This window comes from Clarias gariepinus, chromosome 11, assembly GCF_024256425.1.
Source record: "Clarias gariepinus isolate MV-2021 ecotype Netherlands chromosome 11, CGAR_prim_01v2, whole genome shotgun sequence".
Classification (NCBI taxonomy): Eukaryota; Metazoa; Chordata; class Actinopteri; order Siluriformes; family Clariidae; genus Clarias; species Clarias gariepinus.
In genome coordinates, this window is record NC_071110.1 from 23,534,405 (window position 1) to 23,559,895 (window position 25,491).

General features: G+C 37.7%; 1 long non-coding RNA gene and 1 pseudogene across 1 annotated transcript; both read left to right on the top strand.

Annotated features, from left to right (window-relative positions):
• The first annotated feature begins 12,387 nt into the window (after nt 1–12,387).
• Nucleotides 12,388–13,251, top strand: LOC128533094 (uncharacterized). Its single transcript, XR_008361340.1, has 3 exons — nt 12,388–12,542; nt 12,854–12,900; nt 13,084–13,251. It is a non-coding gene; the product is annotated as an uncharacterized LOC128533094 (long non-coding RNA).
• A 2,037-nt stretch (nt 13,252–15,288) lies between these two features.
• Nucleotides 15,289–16,251, top strand: LOC128532804 (odorant receptor 131-2-like; annotated as a pseudogene).
• The last annotated feature ends 9,240 nt before the right edge of the window (nt 16,252–25,491 follow it).

Here is a 25,491-nt window from a genome sequence, read left to right on the forward strand (position 1 = left end):
TGCCACTAAACAACGTTCTCTTTTATTCCAGTTGCAGAAATTTAATTGAAGCAGCTAATGGGTGATGTTATTGTGTCTAATGAATTTTATGAATGTGATTTATATTTAACCAAAGGTTTTCTTAAATTAACAGCATTTCCTAGCAACAACAGACAATGATAAATTTCTGGACACAGTCATCAAGGACATCCCTAACTCACCCATATATAACTCTAATAAGAGACTTCACTGGTTCATATATTGATGCGTATCGTCCATGGCATGAGCCCATAATGACGTGCTGGCAACCTCTCTTGTGGGCTCCAACTGACTCTCTACGATGCGCAAAGCATCTGGGTTGAAGACTATTATATTACGACAAGGCTGTTTAAAATTTTATCTATTCTTAAAAGTTGCATTGTGTTATGTATGTTACATTGTAGCATCAAATACATTTGATCACTGTATTACTCATATATGCATGTCATGTTATTGTGTTATGGAAAGTACTGTATAAGGTAAAGGAGGTCAAGTCTTTTACTCTGTCCTAGTCAAATGAGGGCGGAGAAGTTTGGCTCGATCTTCGCTAGAGTACAAATACATGGGTTGGTCATTGATAAAAGTCCAGTGATTTAAATTAATCACTAGCTAGTGTAAGAGGGGCTAGCACATGGATTTGCACTCTAGATAACCAGTGATATGGGACTTATAAGCCCCAGAGGGGGGGATATGGAAGTAAATTTTATTTGATTTTCTTTGGTTTTACTTCCTTTTAAGGAATAAATGGTAGCCCATAGGAAAGTACTCAGCAATGTGTGTGCGAAGCTGCACGTATAGGCCTGAGAGTCTGCTTGCATAAGCAGTCCGATTTATACATTGAGGCCCCTAGGCTGGGGAAGCTTGATGAACCCCAGATGTTTAGGATGACATCATTGCATGTAGAATGAATTCTTTTGTCCTGGTTGACTATATAAGTGGCGAGCCGACGGGACAGTGTTGCGATTCTGCAGTCTCCCCCGGCCGTTATTGCATGATAAATAAAGGTCGTGATCTTCTGAAACCAAAGCCTGGGTCTTCCATCAATTTCCACAACAGCAGTTACTCACTTCTCACATTTCATGTAGGACTGCTCGGACTAATTCGTTTTAAACTCCTCAAAAATGTGTGTGTATACAGCCTGAAACCTCCATCAGTTATTAACGATAGCATCTATTTAGAAAAAATGCCCCAGTGATTTCGGAGCTTCATGAAATCTCCCGGCGCTCTGCGCATAACACCGGGCCAACTCATGTCGGAAAGAATTTATAAACGGTTTCTAAACGTGGGCTATTGTTTTTTTTACTTATAGTATTTGTTAATTTAATTTAAATGAGGTTTGGGCTCAGGACTTTGATTCGGCATCGTGATTCTCCTCTTTAATTTACTCCATAGTTTTAATCAGCGCTCAGCCGCATGCATAAAGTTTTCCAGAGCGCACCGGCAGAAGTAGACTAATGATTATGAACGCGTCGGGAAAACAGCAAGCAGACTGACTCTGTCCATTTAAAAAAACGTTTGCGTTCATTTTCTGACGCGCTCAAGTTCACCAAAAACAATACAGAACAGCGCACCTGATTTGCTTTCAAACATTTATAAAATCACGTTTTTTCGTTATTGTGAGTGCGCTTAAATAAAAGTTGAGTCTTATTAAGGCATGTAGTCTTATATAGTTTTATTATATAGTTTTTGCACATTAATCAGAGTCCTCATCTGTTACATTTTTGAGGACAATAGTTTTTTTTCAGCCTGTCACGGCGTGCGCCCAAATCAATATCGCTCCTCGCTCACTAGTTAGGCGGCCTCCCCTTTAGATATGCGAAGAAGCGGGGCTGCGGAATTAGGCATGAATGATGAAGAAGAGCTCTCCTTGCTAAAGATCCCGGGGCTAAAAATACTCGGGTTTGTTGGTTTACAGTGGATTTACTACTTTTCAAAGAAGAGCAAGCGCAAGCGGACGGAGGCAGGAGCTGCTGTCCGCGGATGGCCGTCGTACTCGTATTTTATAGCGCGGGGTGCAAACCTGGGATCATTGGCATGGATGAGCTATGTCCAGCTCTGTACCAGCATGTCATGTGGGCATTATAAGACTAAAAAGTGGCAGCTGGCACGCCTAAAAATACACGCAGGTTAATTTTTCTATGGTCTAAATTAAAATCCTCCTCTTTAGTGCCTCCGATTCCTATTAATCCTATTGTTCTTTTAGTGTCACTGCGTGTGCTTACAATGCCAGACAACATTCAAATGCAAATTATTCACTCTCCCCAAGTGTGAGTCAGCTGTTCTCATCTATACATATTAACCTATACGTTCTCACCTAAAGTGTTTAGGTGAAATTCCACCTATACAAGTGTGACAAATATGCAAAAAAAAAAAAAATAGGAAGGGGCAAATACTTTTTCATGGCACTTTACATGCAGTCAGATTGTTCCACTGGGCTGAAACTGTGGCAGGTCTAGTTATAGCACTTTTCAAATCACACTTACTATACACTGATATGAATAACTTTGAATGATGAATGCTACGTTAATATGATCTCGGGCTTGCTCCACATTATAAAAGCAAAGCGCGGAGATGGAGATCAGGGAAGTACGTGATGTGGTGGAAAATAGGCAGTGGCGGTATTACACTGAATTGCTCCCCGAGCGAGACTCCCTCCTGCCCCCCCGTCAGCGGCACTTCTAACCAACCAAACCCCCTGTCTGAAGTCTGCTCGGTCTTGTTAATTTGTTTTAAAACCCCCAATTCTGTGAATTCCCCCAGAAGCGAAACTGGTTTGATGACTTCACACCTGTTATAAAGGTGAGATGGGGGATTACAGTAACTGTGGGTGCGCTTCACCTCGGAGCGCGCTGTCGCGTTGTATTCAATGAAAGACTAAAACAAAATCATGTTTGCTTCAGCATTGGAAACAATATTGTATTAGGCTAACTTTATTAAAGATTATACACTTTTGTATTCTTTGTCCACACACGTGAGCATCTTAAACTTTTTAGATATTGATCCTTTCTCGACGCAGCGAATTTTCTGAGCAAATAAATAATAATTTCCATGAATGAAAAGCAGGAAGAAGAAAAGGTTACGCGAAAATAAGAAAAAGCTTTAGAGGTAAATGCTGTGAAATGCTTCAAATGAACAGATTCTGCCTATAACAGGTCAGGGACAGTGAGGCTGGACCCAGCAGCGCACCACATCCCACATCATAATACATGCTGATGATGACCAACACGTCTCCCCTGATCTACCAGAGCCAAGTAAAAAGAATGGCAATCAAACAGAATAAAATTAGTAGCAGCATTAACTTGTGCTAGTAATTATTATGGTGGTCAATATTAATTGAAATAATGTTTCTTAGCATTATTTTGTATTAATATTGACTACCATAATAATTAAAATAAGTAACTAGTTTACTAGCGTGAGCTACTGCTGCTACTGATTTTATTTCAGCTTACCTGTTCAGTTTTATTGCCATTCCTTTTAAAATATTGTCTTTATAGATTTATATGTTGTTTGTCTTGATGTTCTTTTTTTTCGTTTCTTTGACCCAATATATGTTCAGTGATACTTCAAATGACATGTTTAAATAGCATTGATTTCTGTATTGTGTTATATTTTTATACTAGTAACTGGTGTTAAAAATGTATCTCTACATTAATAAGCCAATGTATTATGGTGTGGGCTGCTGTGGGCCAGGAAGTCCAGGGACACTTTTTGGTCCCAGTCCGCCCCTGTAATAACGAATGGAGAAAGCGCAGTCAAAGCCCGGGGATTCTGCGTTCCGCGAGGGCCAGTCGTGAATAGCTGACACTCAGTGACAGCCAATGAAATTGAAGCATTTTTGCCGCTTTCCACGTGGTGTGGCGTTGCTTAAATAATATCCATATAATATCCGTATATCCTATAAAATCGTCCAGACCCTGGTTCGAATCCCGCTCTGGGTGAAAATGTAATAAATGTGAATCCTTTGTTTTACACTTTTTGCTTATGATAATCATTAAATTATAGCAACTGTGAGGTGAGTGCTAATGTGTTTCATAGCTTAAGCAAAAAAAATTCTCAACTGCAAACATGCATTTAGTACTGAAGCATAACTTGATAATGTAATGGCTATATTGTGGCATTTTAGCGAATAGCACCGGCATTTTGAGCACTGGCTGAGAACCGAACCCGGGTCTCTCGCATGGCGGGCGAATCACCTACCACTGAGCCACCAGTACCCATCTGCGTTTAAAGCGCATAAAAACAACATAGTGTTATAGGCTAACGTCATAAATCTTTGTAGTCCTTTTGCACACGCGCGGGTGCGTTACAATAATTATAATAATAATAAATTCGGAGAACTACTACTACTAATAATAATAATTCTGAATGAAAATGATGAATAAATACATATCAGTTTGAGCTTGGCACGTTTATGAGCTCTGTCGCTTGCCGTCAATGGGCGCCTAAGAGACATAACATTTTTCGGCTTCAGTAGACACACAATACTTTAGACTGAAACACGAGTGCCCCCTACAGGTATTGAAGGGCATTTTCACAGCTTGCCGCACGTGCGTTTTTAAAGGCCAGATCTGTAAGACTTTACTTTTATTTAAGTGCACGCACAACGACGAGAAAACGCTATATATATATATATATGTAAAATAATGAAAGAAAACAGGGATACAGCGCTATTCTGTATTGGTTTCTGTGAACTTGAGCGCGTCAGAAAATGAACCGAAACTCCATTTATACTCGCCTCACAGACATGAAAAATATATACTTACAGAAAGCAAAATGTCTGCCTTGATATAAACTAATGGAGAAAAAATCAGCTTATGTAATTTGTATAAAACGTGGATTACTACAGCTCATCCACAGCCGAAACGAAAAGACATCAACTTATCAAAATGCTCCCGAAATGAGCCGACACGAGCAGCTTTGTTTCAGTCAGAATACGTGAAAAGTGTGCGATGTGAGCAGCTTTAATTTTTTATAATTAAATAATTATTCAACGCTGGACATAAACAGCTAAAATCAAGATGATTGTTATTTTTTAGATTATTGTTATTATGTTCTTTTGCTGTTTGGGTTCAGCATTAAATGATTATTTGAAACTGTAGCGCCTCGTGTAGATTACGTTGTGCTCAGACCACTGACTCAAAGAATTTACATTTTTACAGTCTGATATGGCACAATTCCCAAACCAGACAGTGATATTAGATGCTCAGGATGCTCTCGATAGACCCTCTATAGATGATGGTTAGAATAAGTGGTGAAAGCTAGAACTTTCTTAGTCTTCTCAAGAAGAAAAGATGCTGCTGGGCTTTCTTGTTCAATGAGTTGTTGTTGAGGGACCAGGTGAGATTCTTCTCCATGTGGACACCAAGGAATTTGCTGCTTTTGACAGTCTCCACAGAGTAGCCGTAGATGTTCAGGGAAAAGTTGTCACTCCGTGTCCTTCTGAAGTCAAAAACTATTAGATTTTAGTTTTATCAACGTTCATAGACAGGTTGTTGTCTTTACACCAGTCTGTTAATCCCTGCACCTCCTCTGTGTATGCTGACTTGTCATTCATGCTGATAAGCTCCACCACTGTTGTCATCATCAAAGTTGACAATGTATTTGGAGATTGACAATGACAATGTTGACAATGTATACACATACAAGTCATCAGTGTGAACAGCAGTACACTGCCCTAAAGGGCCCCGGTGATAAGTATGGTGGTGCTAGAGGTGCTGTTCCTGATCTGCACTGACTAAGTTTAGGATCTAATTAAGTGGGCGGTTTTCAGGCTTAACAGGCTAAGCTTTCTGATCAAGTGTTAGGGATGATACTGTAGTATTGAATGCTGAGATAAAATCTATGAACAGCATTTAAACCTCATTACTGTCTAGTAGTGTTAGGGCTAGATGGATTGTGGTGGAGATAGTGTCAGCATGAAATGGTAAGGACAATATGCAAACTACAGCAGGTCCACTTGGGATGGGTGGTTTAGCACGTTAGGTCTTAATGTGTCTCATGAAAGCCACTCAAAGCACTTCATTATGATAGGTGTAAGAGCAACTAGACAGTAGTCATTGAGACAGGACACAGAAGGTTTGTTTTGCGCAGGGACAATGGTGGCAGTCTTGAACGATTGCCCTGCTCAGAAAAATGTTGAAGATGTTGGTAAGAACATCTGCCAGCTGTTCAGCAAATTCTGGTAGGGATATTGTTTGTCAGAACTTTACATGGGTTGTGGTGAGACACAGTACCTGGTCATGTTGTCCGCCGCTCTAAAGGCATCTTGGGTCTTCAGAAGTGCATGCACCTCCACAGTTATCCATGGTTTCTGGTTAGGGTGGGAGATGATGTTCTTGGAAAGAGTCATTGGTGCACTTGTTAATAAGATAAGACAAGGTACCTTTATTTTACATTACTATGTTCTACGCAAAGTAGGAACAGTACAATGTATAAATACAAAAAAAAACATTGTTAAAAACAAATATTAATACAGAGTACAGTGTATAAATACAAAAAAAAAATTTTATAGTTACACTTTAAATAGGTACAAATTGCTCTATGTAATATAATATTGCACAGTTTAAAATGGTGTAATTGCACAGTTGCTATTGCACAAAAATATAAGGTATTGTAACTATATTGTGAAATATTGTAGCTATTCTAACTATTGCAACTATATTGCAAAGTTTCGGATATTATAAAGACAGTATATAACAGTAATAATAGTGTGTGCATAATGGTGTCTGGTTCACTGGGAGCAGCTTTGATTGTACAGTCTAATAGCAGCAGTAAGAAAAAACTCTTCGATATCACTCTTTTAGACAATTAGGATGCAACAGTCAGTCACTAAAGGAGTTGTTCAAAGATTAAACTGTTTCATACAGGGAGTGAGAGTCATTCTTTAGCAATGATAATGAACAGCGTTCAGGGGAATTTCCCAAAGTGAACTGGCCTTCTTTATCAGCTTGTCTGGTCTCCTCTGTCTGTAGTAGAGATTTGCTGCACCAGCAAATCAGTCCATAGAAAATGGCTGAGGGCACCACAGAGTCAAGAAGGTCTTTGGTAGTGCTTCTTGCACTACAAAACACTTTAGACTCCTTAGCAGAAAAAGTCTACTCTGTCCTCTGCTATAAATTGCATCTGCATTGTCGTCCAGTCCAGTTTTCTCCCAGATATTTACAAGTTTGATACCAAGTAAATGTCATGCCCCTTCCCTGAAAGTTCACTTGTGATAAAGATGTTTGTTTGAGCCTGTAGGGGTTGGCCCCTAGAGGGCGCCAATGCACCCAAAGACTGAGTTTTGGTGGTTGTGTTTGTTTTATGTTATAGATTATTGAGGAACTTTATTTCCCAGACTGCACCCCGGTCAGGTAAGATAAGCGTTCACCTGAACCGAGGAAAGTAATTAAGTTGATTATAAATAGCTTGACTGAACTTCAGTCAGGCGTCTAGCTTTTGTTGTGTATCTTATTGGTCTAGTTGAAGGGGAAAATCGTTATGTTTGTTAATTAAGGTATTAAAGTCTACCAGTGCTCGGAAAACAGAGATTTTGTTTTTGTTTTGTGTTTTACTTTAATAAAAGACAATTTCTGAACCAACATCTTGCCTCTGCGATTATGCCATGCAGACACACACAGAGAAATCGTGACAGTGCCTGCGGAAATCCACCACCAGTTATTTTGTCTTCCCCGCATTTATCTGGATGTAGCTGATCAATTCAGATCATTCACTCACTTCTGGTCACCCTCTGCCTCAGAGCTGGGCTCCTTATGTCCTCCATACACCGCTGACATTTGTTCTGCTGCAGCTGATCATCCATCTTTTTCCTGTAGCATGCTTTCCCTTCCCTGATCTTCTTTTTTGTTCTTTCTGTACAATTTTCAGCTCCTCCTGGTTTCCTGATTTAAAAACTCTTTTCATCTGTATAAGGAGAGTCTTTATATCCCGGTTCATATACCATTATGTCCATTGCTTGTTACTGGGAAAACACCATACTGTCCTGGTGGGTACAATACAGTTCCTCCCACATGTTTGTATCAAAACAGTCTTTCAAAGCCTCACTAGTCTTATCAGACAATGTCATCACTGTGCTGGAGACAGCTGGTTGCCTGTATACAAGGGGTTTGTACGCAGGTAGGAGATGAACCAGATTGTGATCTAATCTTCCCAAGGGAGGAGGGGTGCTGAAGTATAAGACTCCTTGAAGTTGGAATAAAATAAATCCAGTGTTTTACTCTCTCTGGTGTGGCATAAAAAATACTGAGTGATTTTAGGCAGAGGATGGAGCGGCATAAATAAAATCTCTCCTTCTCTGAGAAGGGCATTTGAACTCTGCATTAACATCGCATGCCTCTTCACCATCAGTAGGGAGGAGAATATACACAGCTATCGTGATAACATTAACGAACTTAACAGGAGATGCAACAGGCTGTCTCTGGCAGCACCAGACTACAGAACAGCTGTATGTAGCTGGTCACTGATGACGTGTACTCCTCCAAGTTGGTGAAGACACCATAAGTTGCATGATGCATGCTATTATTCTTGCTTGCTTGTTTGCAACAAAAGGGTAATCATAATCACTGTCACAACTGTTTATAAAAAAAGAAATTAAAGTAAAAAACTTTCAGGCCTAGAGAATAAAGACAAGGTCAGTTTACTGGTTAATTAAAATTTTTTATTCATGCATCATATTAGTTAATATGTAATTATAATAGTTTTAGGAAATGTTCCTAAGTGAACTGTTTTTGCAGTACAGTAATGTATTCTTTTCAATAAACAATTTTAATCAATACCTTTTCTGAAAATGACTTCAGCATCATATTGAGTCAAGCACCAAACATGCAGAAGAGTCATTATTTAAATCTACAAACTGACATAATGATCAGTCAAATAGGATCTGATATCGGACTGTAGTTGAACAGCTGACAGGGGTCATCGTCAGGTTTCTTGAATAGTGGTTTAATAACTAATAATTTAAACTTTTACCAGGGAGTTAATAGCAGTTCAGTTATTGCTGGCACTATATGTTTGAGAATGTGTTGGTATAGGGTCTAGTACACAAGTAGATAATATTGCACAAGAGATGAGTGAAATGAGTTTAGTGTCTTGAAGTGGAGTAAAATATTTTAGGTTCTGATATGGTTAGCTTATGTGCATCAATATTTATTTAATTGTCTGGTTTTAAAGCCTGATTTTTTGCCTAATGTTTACAATTTTGCTACAAAAATTCACTACTGCATGTTATTGATATGGAAAAATTGGCAGTGGTCTTATTGCTGGTTAATTTTGCTACTGTCATAACCCTGTTTTTTTCTCCCTGCCCCATGGTGGCAGTATAATATCCATGGGTGATGTCACTTGCCAATTAAAGTTATTCTGGGCGGCGAGTATAAAAGACATGCCTAATCATCTAAAAGGGGGCTTCCTTTGGTGGAACTTGGATCTCCAGGGAAGTCTTTCGTGCCAACTTATTTTTGTTTTGTCAATATTCTTTACCCCATTGGACGTTTTTTTTGTGTGTGTTTATTTAAATCCTTAGACATTTGTTTTTCTTTGTTTCTGTAAGTAACAACTTTTTCCTTAATAAATAATTATTTTGTAAATTAAATATTCTTTCATATGCGTGTTCCTCTTTATGTTACAGTCGGGAACGAGCTGGCTGTGACACTACAGTATTAAAAAAGAATCTAGGATTATTTTTATTTTCTATAAACGTTGAGTGATATGTTGACCTAGCAACACAAAGTTTTTTTTATAGTTTAAGATGTTTTCCTTCCATGCTATTTAAAATAGTAATAATTTAGTTTGACAGCATTTATGCTTTAATTTTGGAGCAGACGGTCTTAAAGTGCAATGTGTGGTTGTTATATCAGTGAATGAGTTTCTGTTATAATCCGGGTGTTATGCGTGTTGTTATTGCCGTGGGCAGAAAAGGGCAGGCATAGGCACAGAGGGGTGTTTTTAAACAAAAGAGTCTTTAAATAGGACATAAAACAAAACAACCAAAGAAACGAACACACTTAAATTATACTACCCATAACTGAACAATACCTATGCTTTATGACAAGACACACAAAACATAAGCATTATGCTGAAATACATGCTTACTTGACAATACACAGGCTCTAATACCCGTTACACAAAATATAAGCACTATGTTGAGACACATGCTTAAGGAAGAAACACAGGCTCTAATACCCGTTACACAAAATATAAGCACTATGTTGAGACACAGGCTTAAGAACGAAACACAGACTCAAGCTAAGCATGGAGCTGAAACAAGGACAAGACAAGACGAGAGACTCGGAGAGATTGGACTAGGGACTAGAGACATGGGGAGACGAGAGACGACAGACAGGACTAAGGCTGAAGACATGGCAATCAGCTAAACATGATAATTAGCCATCCATGGCAATTAACTATCCATGTCTTTAGCCTAACATACACTTAGCTACACCTACCATATAGCTAAACATACAACTAGCTACACTTACCAAATAGCTACAACACTGGAGGCTACAGAAGTTACTTACAGAATCTGCAATTAGACACAAGACTACACAAGACGGAATCAGCTCCACACACACTTGAACACCAAAGACTTAAATACAAACAAACTTAGCCTGGGGGCATGCTTAGTAGTTATGGGACAACATGAACTACAAAATAACAACATCAAATAAATCAACATATAAACAAAAAAACAAAGTGCCCACATTAATGACAGTACATAGTAATGTTCATGGCTCGGCCCAGTTTATTCTTCTTTTTCTTTAGGTTTAGTGGCGGGTGGCAAACCAACGTATGGTGCATTTCCGCCACCTACTGAGTTGGAGTGTGAAACCTCAACGAGCGGAAGGAAAATTGCCTACATATACACACACACACACATATATATATATATATATATATATATATACACATACTCTGATTCATTTTTCCCCATCATGTACAGCGAGCAATTAAGATTGGAGTGTCCTATACGGAGCCTAGTTATAACTGTGTCTTCTTTTCTGTTTTCATATGCCTTCCTTTCTTTCCCCACTTTTGCTTGGATGTTAAATAGATATCTTCCTTTTGACTCTTTTTTTCCAGTCCTCTTGCCATAATCTTATGACTGCAGTTTTAATTATACTTTTTATTTCTGATTTGCATAATGGAATTTCTATTTTAACCTCCTCTTTTCTCAATGCTGTTTTGGCCAACTTATCCACCTCCTCATTCCCTTCTATCCCTACATGGGCAGGGATCCATACAAATTCTACACTTACTCCCATATGATTAATTCTATAAATATTCTGCAAAATTTCATACAGAATATCCTGTCTAGATGAAGAATTCCCGCTATTTAAACTGTTTAAGGCTGAATATGAGTCAGAACATACAATCACACTTATGGTCCGAATTTCCTCTGGCACTGCATTGCCATTAAAATTGCCATCATTTCTGTTGTAAAAATGGATACATGATTACTTAACCTCTTCACAACACTATGCTTGAAATATGGAATATATATCGCAGCTGCTGTGTACCCGCAATCTGGATTTTTTTTATTTATCTGCACTCTAAAAAATGATTCTGTGGCCTTGTAAATTTCACAGTTATAAAAAAGTTATGTTACCTTAATAAAATCTCTAAAAGTCACATACATGATTGTTTGAGTTAGACAAATCAAAATAAATGCCTAAAAAAACAATTATTCATTTTGTCTTAAATTTACACTATAATTTAAGTTTACTTCACTAGTAAAAATCAGTATTTGACTAACTTAATTATATTTTTAACATGCACTTAATATTTTTTTATACATTTTAATCAAAATATCTGTTAATAGAGTAATTGTACTGATTAGTTTCAAAAACTACAATTATAAATTATTCCAACTCAATATTCTTTATTTTTAACAACAAAAACTTAAATAATTGAGTAAATTGCCCTGTGCAAGTGCTCATGGGAAGTCTGGTGTAACATCAGAGACAAGAGGGCTGTGAGGATGTGAGAATGGACATGAAGCACCTGGAACATTCTGGAACATTCCTTACAAATCCTGGTGAGTAAACAGCTAACACAAGTTACTGTAGTAATGACTCTGTCTGCCTGCACACACAACTTTATAGTGTGTGAGTTACTGTTCTGAATCCTGTCACAGCCGAGCTCCAGAGCTAACGATAGCTAGCAACAGGCCAGTCTTGGGGTTCAGTGTGATTTAGCTTGTTTGTTCCAACCACCAAACTGCTCAGCTAAAGCGCGTTTAATACAGACACTTGAAATCTGGTGTAAAAGGAGAGATTTAACACCGAGCAGCAGCGCGTGCATGTCCGGGTTTTTTCCGGGTTTCCCGGTGTAAACGGCGGCGGTTGTGCCGCAATATTTGAATTTCTCCAGCCTACCGCCACTGTGGCGAGGATATAAAACTAGCATGTGTACCGGTCCACCTCACACACTGAACCGCGAGTCTGCTCGGTCACTCCGACACTTTAAGGAAGAAACTCAGAACAAATCCGGTTTAAACAGCAGAAATGAGGTGCAGTGTCCGGACTCTGGTACTGTTTTATACGTTACTGTATATGAGTATTTTTAACATGATTAAACACTAAGCAAGCAGCAGCAGCAGATGTTATCAAATAAATGTGCTAAGTACTGTACTAATAACTAAAGCTATGAAATATAAAGATTTAGTGAAAATACAACATTTCTCTCAGAATTAGAATTGGGAGAAAGTAATAAGAAATTAAAATATTGAAGTGAAACATTATGTATGTTCTGATATGTAAGTAAGAGAACCTAAAACTGATTGATTTTGTGTGTGTGTTTGTGTGAAACATGTTATATATTTTCTATATCTCTTTCACAGCACCAACACCACTAATGAAGAGAAGTTGAATGGAGATAAAACAGGAGGTAAATGTCAACTTTTTTAAATGTTACAGAAGTATGAAATGTTTAACCATTGAATCAAAGATAGAAATGGACTATTAGTCCAAAAAGTATGTATTTGAACGGAAGTACTATTTTACCAGTCTGGTAGACTTTATATTAACAGTCACACTTGTACTTACTTGTATACTATTGTTCCTTTTTCAGGTGCCAGCATTATGGGATGGCGGTGTAAGCTCTGCACATTTGTCGTATCATCAAAAGGAATTTCGATCATTATCGAGTGAAGCATGGTACTGTTGGTCATGGATATTTAGTGTCCTGTCTTCATTTAGACTGTCATTGCTTCTTTAAGACCTGAGAAGGTCTGCACACACATTTGTATCTATCCCACAGTTTGCAGGAAACTGAAGTGTGAAGGTGTGCAATCTTTCAGATGTAAAATGTGACTCATTAGATTCTAATACAAAAGTCTACTTCCATGTGTTAACTGTATAATACTTGTGGCAGGAGTATTGTTTCTGAAACTGTTTACTAATAACATAAATTCAGCTCTTTGTTTATGATCTTGTTACATGTCATTTGCAAAGTAAACCAGGTTGAGTTTAGATTTCATGTCTTGTCAAATTTGCCAAATAAATGTTTAATTAAAATGAAAATGTGTGTATTGTTTCTTTCATTCAGTTAAATATTTAGTAAATGTAGCACATTTGTTTATTAAATAATAGTATAATTTTCAGTATCTTCTACCTTCCATTTCAATTATATCTACTAATTTTCATTTTTCATTAACTTCTAATTTTCATTACATTTACTCAATTTTGTACATCATTGTACTAAATATAGTTATTCAGGTCTACTTAATTTTTTTACTGACTTGTACTCAATTCATGAAGTATATTTTACATGATTTTTATATTTTTTTTATATTTACTCAATATTTTTAAGTGTAAAAATGTTTCACCAAAAAAATTGAGTACAGCACAGTTTTATTTTTTAGAGTGTGTATATATTTGAATGCAATTGAAATTTTTGTTTCAAATATTGATCTACTATTTCCTCTTTAGTCATACACCTATTCTTATCGTTAATTTTACCATGCAACTGTAAGTCTACTAATGGCATTTGAAACAACCAAGGAGGTATACCAGGCATTACTACTGTAGGGCTTGTTTTTATGCAATCAATTACTATTTTCTTGGCCTCCATATCTGCGTTCCACTCAAAACTCCTGTATTTGGTATACTTATGTTCCCAACATTTTTGAAGTACTTCTTTAACTGAATGGGTGTCTACATGCCCCCTTACAGAATTCCAATATGCCATCTTTAACTTAAATGTCCTAAATTTTAATGGCATCTCTGCCACGGCCCAGTTTCCCAGACTAACCAGCTCTTTATAAAAGATTTGATGACCTACCTCGGTTTAGGTGAGCTCCCGCATCACCTGACTGAGGTACCTTCTGGGAAACTGAGTCTGCAAAACAAAAACTACAAAAAGACAAAACAGTACCCTCTAGTGGCGATCTTTACAGTTTCTTATCTCTAATAATTTTTCTTTTAACAGAAGCTACATTATCGTAAGGTATAATGAAATGTTGACTCTTTGGGGACAGACAGTCGTCTAATCATGTAAATAATAATCAGCGAATTAATTGAGCAGAATTATTATTTGTCCATATTGAAATGCAACTATATTATATATTATAGAATTATACAAGACCTAAAAGACCTAAAAGACCTGGACAGGCGCTGCTAATCCTTCTGGTGTTCATATAAAAACATTTGGGTTTAGGGTCAAAAGCTAAAAAGAGATTAAAATGTAGGTTATCATTTTATAATATTTACATGTAATTTTTTTTTTTTTTTTACCAATTGGGAACATTGCATTTGATTTGGTGGGAGATCACGTGACTTTTAGTTGAGCAGAAGTATTGGTACAGCATTAAAGAACAGTAAAGTAAATTAAATAACACTTAATAATATATATATAAAAAATTTTTTTGCGAAACGTGTATCAAGGTGGCACCCACTAAAATCTTTTTAGTGATGCTTTTTTAGACTTGTACTGTAATTGTATTGTAAGAGAGCAGTTCCAGGAGAATGATGAATCATTTTTATACATAAATTGCCCACCACACTGCACACCCAAATTAAAGCTAAAGGCAATTGAAAGAAATCTCAGTGTGTGACCTGTTTTCGCCAGGCAGTATAGCAAGAGAGAGAGAGAGGTGAGAAAGAGAAAGAGGAAGAGAGAGAGAGAATAATAATTACTAGGGTTTGCCCCCAGTCTCCTACCCCCACTCACTACTAGATCTGTATAAATGTCACAAACATGTTCCTTTTTTTCTGATCCCCTATTCAAACACACAAGAAGTTAATAATTACTTAATGAGCTATTATTTTTACAGACATGCAGAGTGCAGGAGAAAATAGTAATGCATCCAGTAATTTGTTATCTGGTGTTACAAGGCATTTGTTTGAGAAGTTCTTGTTATTGCAGATCCTGGTTGTAATTTTTCTCTATGTAAACTGTTTAATGATATTGACAATTATGAAAAAAGAGGCATTTAGAAATGAAACTAGATATATTTTGTTTGCACAAACCCTATTTGTTGACACTGCATTTATATTTCAAGTTAACTTGCTTGTTGTTGAGGCTACTTTCCAGTATCCTGTGAACATATTTATCTGTAGTCTTTTTTTACTATTTCAAAATGTTTTGATCTGCTGTACTCCACTGACTTTGGTCGCAATGTGTCTGGAACGCTATGTGGCTATATGCATGCCTTTGAGACATGCTGAAATTTCCACCCATAGGACCAGATTATATGGGATTTTTATCATATGGATTATAAGTTTTATTATTCCAGCATTTGTTTTTATAGGCTATTGGGCAGCAGCCCCACCTGCTGCTTTTTTTCTCCTCTGCTGTGTGTAGTGCAGAGACGATGATAATTAAAGATTGGCAGGGACATGGTCGTGCTGTAATGTATGTTTTCCTTTTCCTTTTTCTGGCGATTATTACTATCTTCACCTACATCAGGATAATGATTGCAGCCAGAGCTGCTTCTTCTGAGAAAAGAAATCAACCAATAAGAGTCTCAGAACTGTGCTACTTCATGGTGTTCAGCTGTTTCTGTGCATGATGCAATTATTCAACCCATATATAGAAATGGCATATTGGAAGATTGAAGAATTAACTTTTAGGAATGTAAGATATTCAAATTTTATTGTTTTTTTGTTTGCACCACGCAGCCTTAGTCCACTAGTTTATGGTGTTCGAGATGAAAAATTCTGTATTATTTTAAAGCATTATGCTTTTTGTGGTACTGACTACCTTTTTTCAGCTGTGTTTGAAAAGAAAAAAATTTAAATAAGACCAGTCCAAACAGGGCATTAGACATAACATCAGTGAGCTTTCTGAATTTGTTTTTTCTAAAGCTGCCTACTGGTATTGTTTTTTCATAACCTTTTGAAGCCTTCATCTTTACACTGAATGGATGCAACAACCGATTTGCCTAAACCTTACCTGTGTAACTTTAACCATTGCTTACTTTTTTCACTTGGCATGGAAAAATGCAATAATTATTTAATTTTACACTTTAAAAATGTCACTTTTTTTTAATACAGATGTGTTAGCAATATATTACTGGCTACTGTCTGAGGTATCATTACCTGCAGTCAGTCAATTGCTGTTTTATACAACTACAATTTTTTTTTATTTTCTACAGTGTAAAAATATATTTGCCTCTTTCTGTTTTTTTGTGTTGTTTTTTTTCCATATTTCTCACCTTCAAATGATTGATAAATTTAAAACATTTTAATATTTAACAAGATAACCAGAGTAAATATATATATTATTTAAAACTCTCTGGGCTCTGAGAGAGATTTGGGACCCTGGAGAAGTTTTTACATTCCCTGACATTTTTGCATTTTCCGGTTGCTTATATAGGTACACAAATAAATGGCTAAAGTCTTATTACCCTGTATTTAGCACAAAACTGCCTACAAAAAAATATGAGATTAAAATATAAAAAAAAAGTTTGTATTTTGGTTATTGAAAGAAAAAAAAAGGCACTGAAAAAGACCTAAAAAAACATTCATCCTGCTCACTCATTCACAGAAAACAATATATTGATTTGTAAAACACTTTTTGTTTAAAAAGGCTATATTCAAGGAGGCAGGAATGATCATGAATAATCAGTCAGGTTTGTGACTGGTAGGGACATGCTACAAAATCAAATGCAAGGACAAAATAATATTGTTTGTTCATTTAAAATATAGTTACCTGTGAGGCAAAGTAACTTGAGGTTCAAGTGCGAGGAACAGTGCAAAATGAGGATCTGGTGTAAGGTATGTAAAAGATCAGTCTGTTACACCCCATGCAATAACCTACATGCTCTCATAGTGCAGAGAAAAAATCTAGGGAGAGGGACACAGGGACATCATACAGATGTTACTCATGCGGTATTCTGGTTTTATCGTCACGCCTCACGGTGGCGGCATTTGGGTTTGTGCGTTTGCTGGCTTCTACCACTGGGTGGCGCTATATAACTATAGACTGACGCCTCGGGCATCAGTTCATTCTCTCATTCTCATAAAATCAAGTGAAACGTTGTAGTTAAACGAATGCATAATTACAGTATTAAAATTACAGTACAAATGTAGAATTGAAATTAAATCTTATTAGGATCAAATTTAAGCAAAGTAAACGTTAACACAGTGAGCCTTTAGATTTTATCATGTGTAATTATAAAAGCTACGCATGTATGTTTTTCGTTATCTTATATTTTGTGTTCTTTAAATTTGTAGTAGATTTATAAACTGAAAAAAAAAAATTAATTACCATAAAAATTAAAACATTGTCAGGCCGCGCTACTGCGTCAGCAGATGTCGATGTGTTTCTGCTTTATTATAATAATTAAATGCAGTAGGCTGTTATGATCATCATAATGTTCTTTAATAAATAATAAAAACATATTAACAAATTACATTTTCACATCCCAGCACCCCCGTTGCGCTGTATCACCGCCGGCAAAAACCAAAGTCAAATATTAAACGAATTTATCGCAGAATTTCCACTGGAATGGAAGAGATAAAAAGTTTCTTTATCATAACACGCCTTGTATTGTTTTTAATCGCTCGATACACAACCATCTGAAATAAAGCGGATCACATTGGCGTGTGTTTCGCACAGCGCCACAAAGACAGTGCTTTTTTAACACGTATAAATGTGTGTTTGTTATATTTCACTAAAAGGCTTATACACACATGCATTGTGCTGTTGTTGTTACACACTTTCACTTTTCATCTCATCTTCAACTCCCCGATATGAGCCGACACAAACAGCTTCGAAAAATCAGATTATTCATCTCATAAAGAGATGCGACATATACTTGCTGATTAAACAACTGCATTTTTTAAAAGTGAAAGGGCGCGATGTGAGGAGCTCTAATTATTAATAATTAAATAATTATTCAATGCTGGACATAAACAGCTTAAATCAAGATAAATGTTATTCTTTAAATTGTTATTATCATGTTCTTTTGCTGTTTGGGTTCAGCGTTAAATGATTATTTGAAACTGAAGCGCCTCTTGTAGATTCATGCCACGAGTCATTTTATCATACAAAGATCATTACGTGGTGCTCGGACCACTGACTCCAAAATTTACATTTTTACCGTTAAAAATAAAAATGTTTTTACAAGCCCTTGAACTGTTGTTTGTGCTATTTTCTTTAATAATAACAATAACAGTAGACAGAGAGAAACATAGAGTCTGTCTAAACAAAATTAATTGCAGCCGTTTGCAAAATGTCCCCTTGCGCCACCTGGCGGTCATTTCACAAATTACTTTGAATTGCGACTGATTTATTTGACTGTTGCCGTTTGCCGCCACAAAGTGCATGGCAGTCATAGACATTCCGCGTAAGTAACCACTGTATACACCATAAAAAATTTAGACATATGCACCACTTAAATTTTCACATAAAACATGTGGTGCTACAGAAGGCTTGATAATTTTTAATAAAATTTGACTTGAAAAACGAACTAATACCAAGTATCATGTATTACACATGCCCTTCTTGTTTTGATGCCAAGCATCACGTGATCACAACTGAGCCAATGGTTTTTCTCTGTGTTGTGCTGCGGAATTGTGGGTAATCGACTCCCCTGCTGGGTATTAGTGCGCGTCTCTTACTGGTATAATCAACACCTGTGCATGCGTGTACTGTTTACTATAACACTGAGCACATTTATCACAGCGAGCATGATAAATAAAGCAAAATCAAGTCTCATTAGAGAGGTCCATTTTCTCTGCTCTTTGTGTCTGTGTGCGCGCGCGTCATTGGACATCGTCCCACACACAGAACCCTTCTACTTTCGCCTTCACAGACAGACATATATACACACACACACTCTTTTCTTCTGCTCTACACAGAAACACTGCTCTGTCGCAATTCTTTTCAAAGGTAAAGTGCAGGTTATTTTGTTTTATTTTTAGTTTACAGCAGTGATTCCGTTAGTGTGTTGCTTAATCGAGTGTCATTAGAGAGATTTTCTTGTTTATTTTTCCGATAAAACAGTGTTTCTATTGTGTGCGTGCATGTGTCAAGCAGGTGTGTAAGACGAGAAGTGGGAGAAGGGGAGGGGCTCTTCACTTATCTGTCAGGATTTATTTTTACTTTTTTTAAAGGTAAAATGCTGGGTAATTTATTTTTACTTAATATTTTGCAATAATTATTTTTATGTATTTATTTTTTTTGGCTGTTAAATGAATAATTTCTTATGGGAAAATTTAATTTTGGTTGTGTTTTAGAATACAAGCCTGTTCCAGAATGAATTATGCTTTTAATCCAAGGTTCAGTTGTATTTGGGGTAAAAAAAAAAAAAAAAAGTGCAAGATCAAAAGTGACTGTTGGTAAAGACCCACTTTTATACTGTATACACAGTCACAGCAATCGCAAAGTCTGTTAAACAATACACATGTCACAGGAATCGCAGAGTCTGAGAAACAATACACAGTAACGTTCCTCTCAAGGCTTTTTCCTACTACCATCTCAGGGAGTTTTTCCTTGCCACTGTCGCCCTCGCTTGCTCACCAGGGTCTATCTGACCATTTTGATTCATACACATTCACATTCCATACAAACTTAAATAATTAGTTTGATTGTGTAAAGCTGCTTTGCGACAATAACAATTGTTAAAGCGCTATACAAATAAAATTTTATTGAATAATGGGAACCGAAGTCATCATCAGTCTGTGACTGTACAGGTCTCAAAAAAAGTTGGGATGGGGCCAACAAAGGGCTGAAAAAGCAAGAAATTTTTAAAATATGTTGGAGAACAGCTGGGAGAACATCAGGGGCCTCATGTACAAAGACTTGCGTTGAATTCATACTAAACCATTCCATACGGACAAAGCTGTAGCTCAAAGCTGTAAGCGCAAAAGCATGCAAGAAGAGAAACTTCACAGAATGTGAATTGGAGGTGCTCCTATCGGAGGTAGACCAGAGAAAAACTGTCTTATTTGCAAGTTTGTCCTCCGGAATTAATAACAAAAGAAAAAAAATTGAGTGGGAGAGTTTAGCTGACGCGGTTAACGCAGTGGGGTCTGAACATCGCACTGTGAATGAATTAAAAAAGAAATGGTCCGATATAAAGGTGCAGGTTAAAAGGAGAACAGCGGCGCACCGTCAAAGTGTGGACCGAACAGGCGGGGGAACAGGGGATGCTGAATTAACACCCTTTGAGGAGAGAGTTGCCTCAATTGTGGGTGACACTTTACTGTCTGGAGTAGTATCCGTGTCTGTGGGAGACACGGATGTATTAGAGGAACCCTACAAAGGTAACTTCTCATTTTTATGTCTTAACTTTGGTAAACATACCAGTTTGCATTTAAGTTTCTAATACATGCAATGTAGTGGTACATAGGAGACTTTAATTTATGTATCCATTGCATTTATAAATATGTGTGTACCCATAAGTAATGGACTCAAATATCAGTTAACGTGCTTGTTTTTATTTACACTTAGATGGTGCAGGAACATCCACTGGCACGCACTCGGAGTCCATCCCTCCTGAGCAGCCAGGATCCAGTGTCTCCGGCATTTCCAGCGCTCCCCCCAGTGCTGAAGCCCGTCCATCAGGCTGCGTCTTGACGCATGCTGTTCTGGAGTCACAAGAGCAAATTGTTAGAGCCATCGGAGAAATTAACAGTCACCTGAAAAATATAACTGATGCACTTACAGACATAAGCCAGTCATTAAAGGAATTGGTCAAAAAATAAACTTTGTCTCTGATTACCTTTTATATTGCCGCAACCACACATTGGCGGGCTTGAATGGCTTGTTGGTTGGGTTGTATACACGCTGGTCCTGGGTCTGGGTCATCTGGTGGTGCCACTGCCTCACCAAGAGGTATGCCATGTCTGTGCGCGACATTGTGCAGCACAACACAGGCCAGCACAATGTGGCACACTTTGTTAGGGCGGTATAGCAGCACCCCTCCGCTCTTATCAAGGCAGCGCCACCGGCATTTCAGCTGCCCAATCGCCCGCTCTACAACTGATCGAGTGCGAGAATGGGCATCATTGTATCTGCGCTCTTGGTCAGTTTGTGGGTTGTTGGTTGTGGGTTGTTGTTAACAGGCACGTCTTTAATGGATAACCGCGATCTCCTGATATGCAGTTACATAATTACGCTCAATAAAATAAAATAAAAGCTGGAATAATATCTTTAAATACATCACTCACCAAGAAGCCACCTATCGCGCACACTTCCACCTTGGAGCCTCATTCCAACCATGCTGTTTGTGAGGATGAATGAATCATGGGTTGACCCAGGCCACCTTGCCACAATATTTGTTAGGCGCATTTGAGCATTCAATTCAATTCAATTCAATTCAATTCAATTCAATACAAATTTAATTTATATAGCAGCTTCACAAAAATGAAAGAATTTTTTTTTTTTTTAGAAAAGAAAATATTTGGAAGTGTGTATGTGTGAGAAAAATGTGTCTAGATTATAATTAGATGAATGAATGATGAATGAAATGTCTCTGATGAGCAAGCCAAGGGTGACGGCGACGGTGGCAAGGAAAAACTCCCTGAGGTGGCAATAGGAAGAAACCTTGAGAGGAACCAGACTTAATCAGGGTACCCATCCTCATCTGGGTGATAACAGATAGAAATAACATCATGAATGTTGTGCAGGTGAAAGTTCAATATTACAGAAGTTGTGTAGATTAACATGAAGTCCAGTTCAGCACAGGGAGTCAGTAGGTGCAGAGGGCAGATGGGGTGGGTAGAAAAATACAGAAAAGATGGAGAGAATAAGCGTAGTTGCCATTTAGGATAGGTGTACTGGAGTATGAGGTTATGGGATGAGTTACGTGTATGCCAGATTAAAGAGATGCATTTTGAGTCTACTTTTGAATTGGGAAACCGTGTCTGCTCCCCGAACACTGTCTGGAAGGCTATTCCAAAGTTTTGGAGCTAAATATGAAAATGCCCTGCCCCCTTTTGTAGAATTACCAGAAGTCCGGAGTTTTGTGATCTTAAGGAGCGTGGTGGATAATAGCGTATCAGAAGACTGGTATGTGGGAGCTAAACCATTTAAAGCCTTGTATGTAAGTAGTACTATTTGGTAATTAATTCTAAACTGAACAGGTAGCCAGTGCAGCAATTATAATTTAGGTGTTATGTGATACATTTTCTGGATCTAGTAAGAACCCTGGCGGCTGCATTTTGGACTAACTGTAGCTTGTTTATTGAGGATGCAGGACAACCACCTAGTAATGCATTACAATAGTCCAGTCTGGAGGTCATAAATGCATGAACTAGCTTTTCTGCATTAGATACGGATAGGATGCTCCTAAGTTTGGCAATATTTCTAAGATGGAAAAAGGCTGTTTTTGTGATATTGGAAATATGATTTTCAAAAGACAAGTTACTGTCTAATATTATGCCCAGGTCTTTTACTGTTGAGCTGGTAGTAACAGTACACCCTTCTAAACGCAGGGCTAAATTGTGAAAGCTGTTATGTCCTGGTTTTTGGGCCAATGAGTAATATCTCTGTCTTATCTGAATTTAGTAAAAGAAAGTTATTGGTCATCCAATCTTTTATGTCCTGGACACACTCGGTTAATCTAGACAACTTGGGTATTTCGTCTGGTTTTGTTGAGATATATAATTGGGTATCATCAGCATAACAATGGAAACTAATCCCATGCCTTCTAATGATGTTTCCCAAGGGAAGCATGTATATTGAGAACAGGAGAGGTCCTAAAACTGACCCTTGTGGGACCCCATATTTCACTGGCATTACATCAGATGGTACTCCATTTAGATCTACAAAATGGTATCGATCAGACAGGTATGATCTAAACCATTTTAATGCCTGCCCCTGAATACCTATATGATTTTGTAGGCGTTCTATGAGAATATTATGATCTATGGTGTCGAATGCAGCACTAAGATCAAGTAAGACGAGTATTGAGATGCAGCCTTGGTCTGAAGCTAAAAACAAGTCGTTCGCAATCTTAACTAGTGTAGTTTCTGTACTATGATGGGACATGAAACCTGACTGAAATTCTTCTAGGATGTTGGTTTCCAGCAAGAATGTGCATATTTGAGCTGATACTACTTTTTCTAATATTTTTGATATGAACGAAAGGTTTGAAATCGGTCTGTAATTTGTTATTTCATTCGCGTCCAAATTAGATTTTTTAAGAAGCGGCTTAATAACTGCCAACATGAAAGGTTTAGGGACGTGACCTAGACATAATGAAGAATTATTAATGTTTAGAAGTGGCTCTCCAACCGTAAGCATCACTTCTTTTAAAAATCTGGTTGGTATTGGGTCTAACAGGCACGTTGTTGATTTAGCTGAGGTGATAAGTTTATACAGCTCTTCCTGTCCTATACCTGTAAAGCACTGAAAATCTAAATGTGAAACTTTAGGCTGAACTGGATCGTGAGATACTATTAGAGGTTGAACCTCTGTTATTTTGTTCCTAATACTATTGATTTTTTCATTAAAGAAGTCCATAAAGTCTTCACTTCTAAACTGTGATGGGATACTCTCTGCAGGCATCTTAGGTTTTGTTAGGCGAGCCACTGTACTAAATAAGAACCTGGGATGGTTTTGGTTTCTTGCTATCAGTTGGCTAAGATGCTCGGTCCTAGCAGTTTTTAGGGCCTGTCTATAGCTGCACATACTGTCTTTACACGCAATTCGAAAAACTTCTGATTTAGTTTTCCTCCATTTTCGCTCGAGGTTATGGGTTGCTCTCTTTAGGGCGCGAGTATGACTGTTGTACCACGGTGCAAGTGTTTCATCTCTGACTTTTTTTAATCTGACGGGAGCAACAGTGTCTAATGTACTGGTAAAAATAGTGCCAATGCTGCTAGTCACTTCATCTAGATTGTCTGCATTTAGGGGTCTAATAAGAATTTGGGACAGATCCGGCAGATTACTTGTGAATCTTTAGTAGTCAGATTCATATTTCTAACAAATTGATAACCTAGTGAGACACAGCTAATCTGTTCTACGGGTAGAGTATATATCAGGAGGTGATGATCTGTGATATCATCACTTTGAGGTAAGATCTCTATATTAGAGACATCTATACCATGGGATCACATATTATTTGCACATTTATTAAATGGAAATGTTTCCAATTCACGTATGCAAATTCGTCTTCAGATGGCGCCTTTATAGCAATGTGCGTGGAGTCGATCGCTCTGATTACATTAGGAAAACCGGCGATCGCTGCAAATTGCGCTTTAATGTTTGGCTGGTCAACTGCATGGTATAGAAACCTTATATACCTGCTAGACATGCGGATGATCCCGTCCCATACAGCTGGCATTGCACGGCTCAAAGACGACTGGCTTAACCCCGAGCGGTCTGCCAGTTCCCTTTGGAAAGAACCAGTTGCCAGGAAACCAAGCGTTGTCAGCACCTGTAAGTGACCGGGTAATGCGTGGCTCCTCGCCGTCTCTCTTTCCAAATTTGGACCCAACTCAGCACAGAGCTCTAAGAGGATAGCTCTTGGAAATCTGAAATGGCTAATAAGCCAGTCATCATCGTGGGCCAGAAAATCACTGTGATCCCTAAAAACGCGTTCCCTTCGGATTCGGCCATTAACAATGTCCTTTAATAAGGCCAAAACTGCCATTGCTATAGAATAAGGGTTGTATACATTAAAAATGCTTTTATATGTTCTAAATCACATCATTAACCCACTTTATCAATTATAAATTAATAGCAATGTTAATTAATAGCGATACTTTGTAGTGTGCAATTTAACATAATTGCCTCTTAGAGTCGCCAACGGAAATAAAACAAACACACACAAAAAATACACGTACGCCAGACATGAAGTTGGCGTGGAAGAACGCACATTCTCACAGCGTTGATACATGAGGCCCCTGGTCTCCTGGAATGATGGGACATGGAGTGTCTTTTCCTTCTTCCGCCTCTTTGCTCTTTTCCTGCACATAGATTGCCTTATAGGTTTCGAAGGTTTCTTCCTATTACCATCTCAGGGAGTTTTTCCTTGCCACTGTCGCCCTCGGCTTGCTCACCAGGGACAAACTGACCATTTTG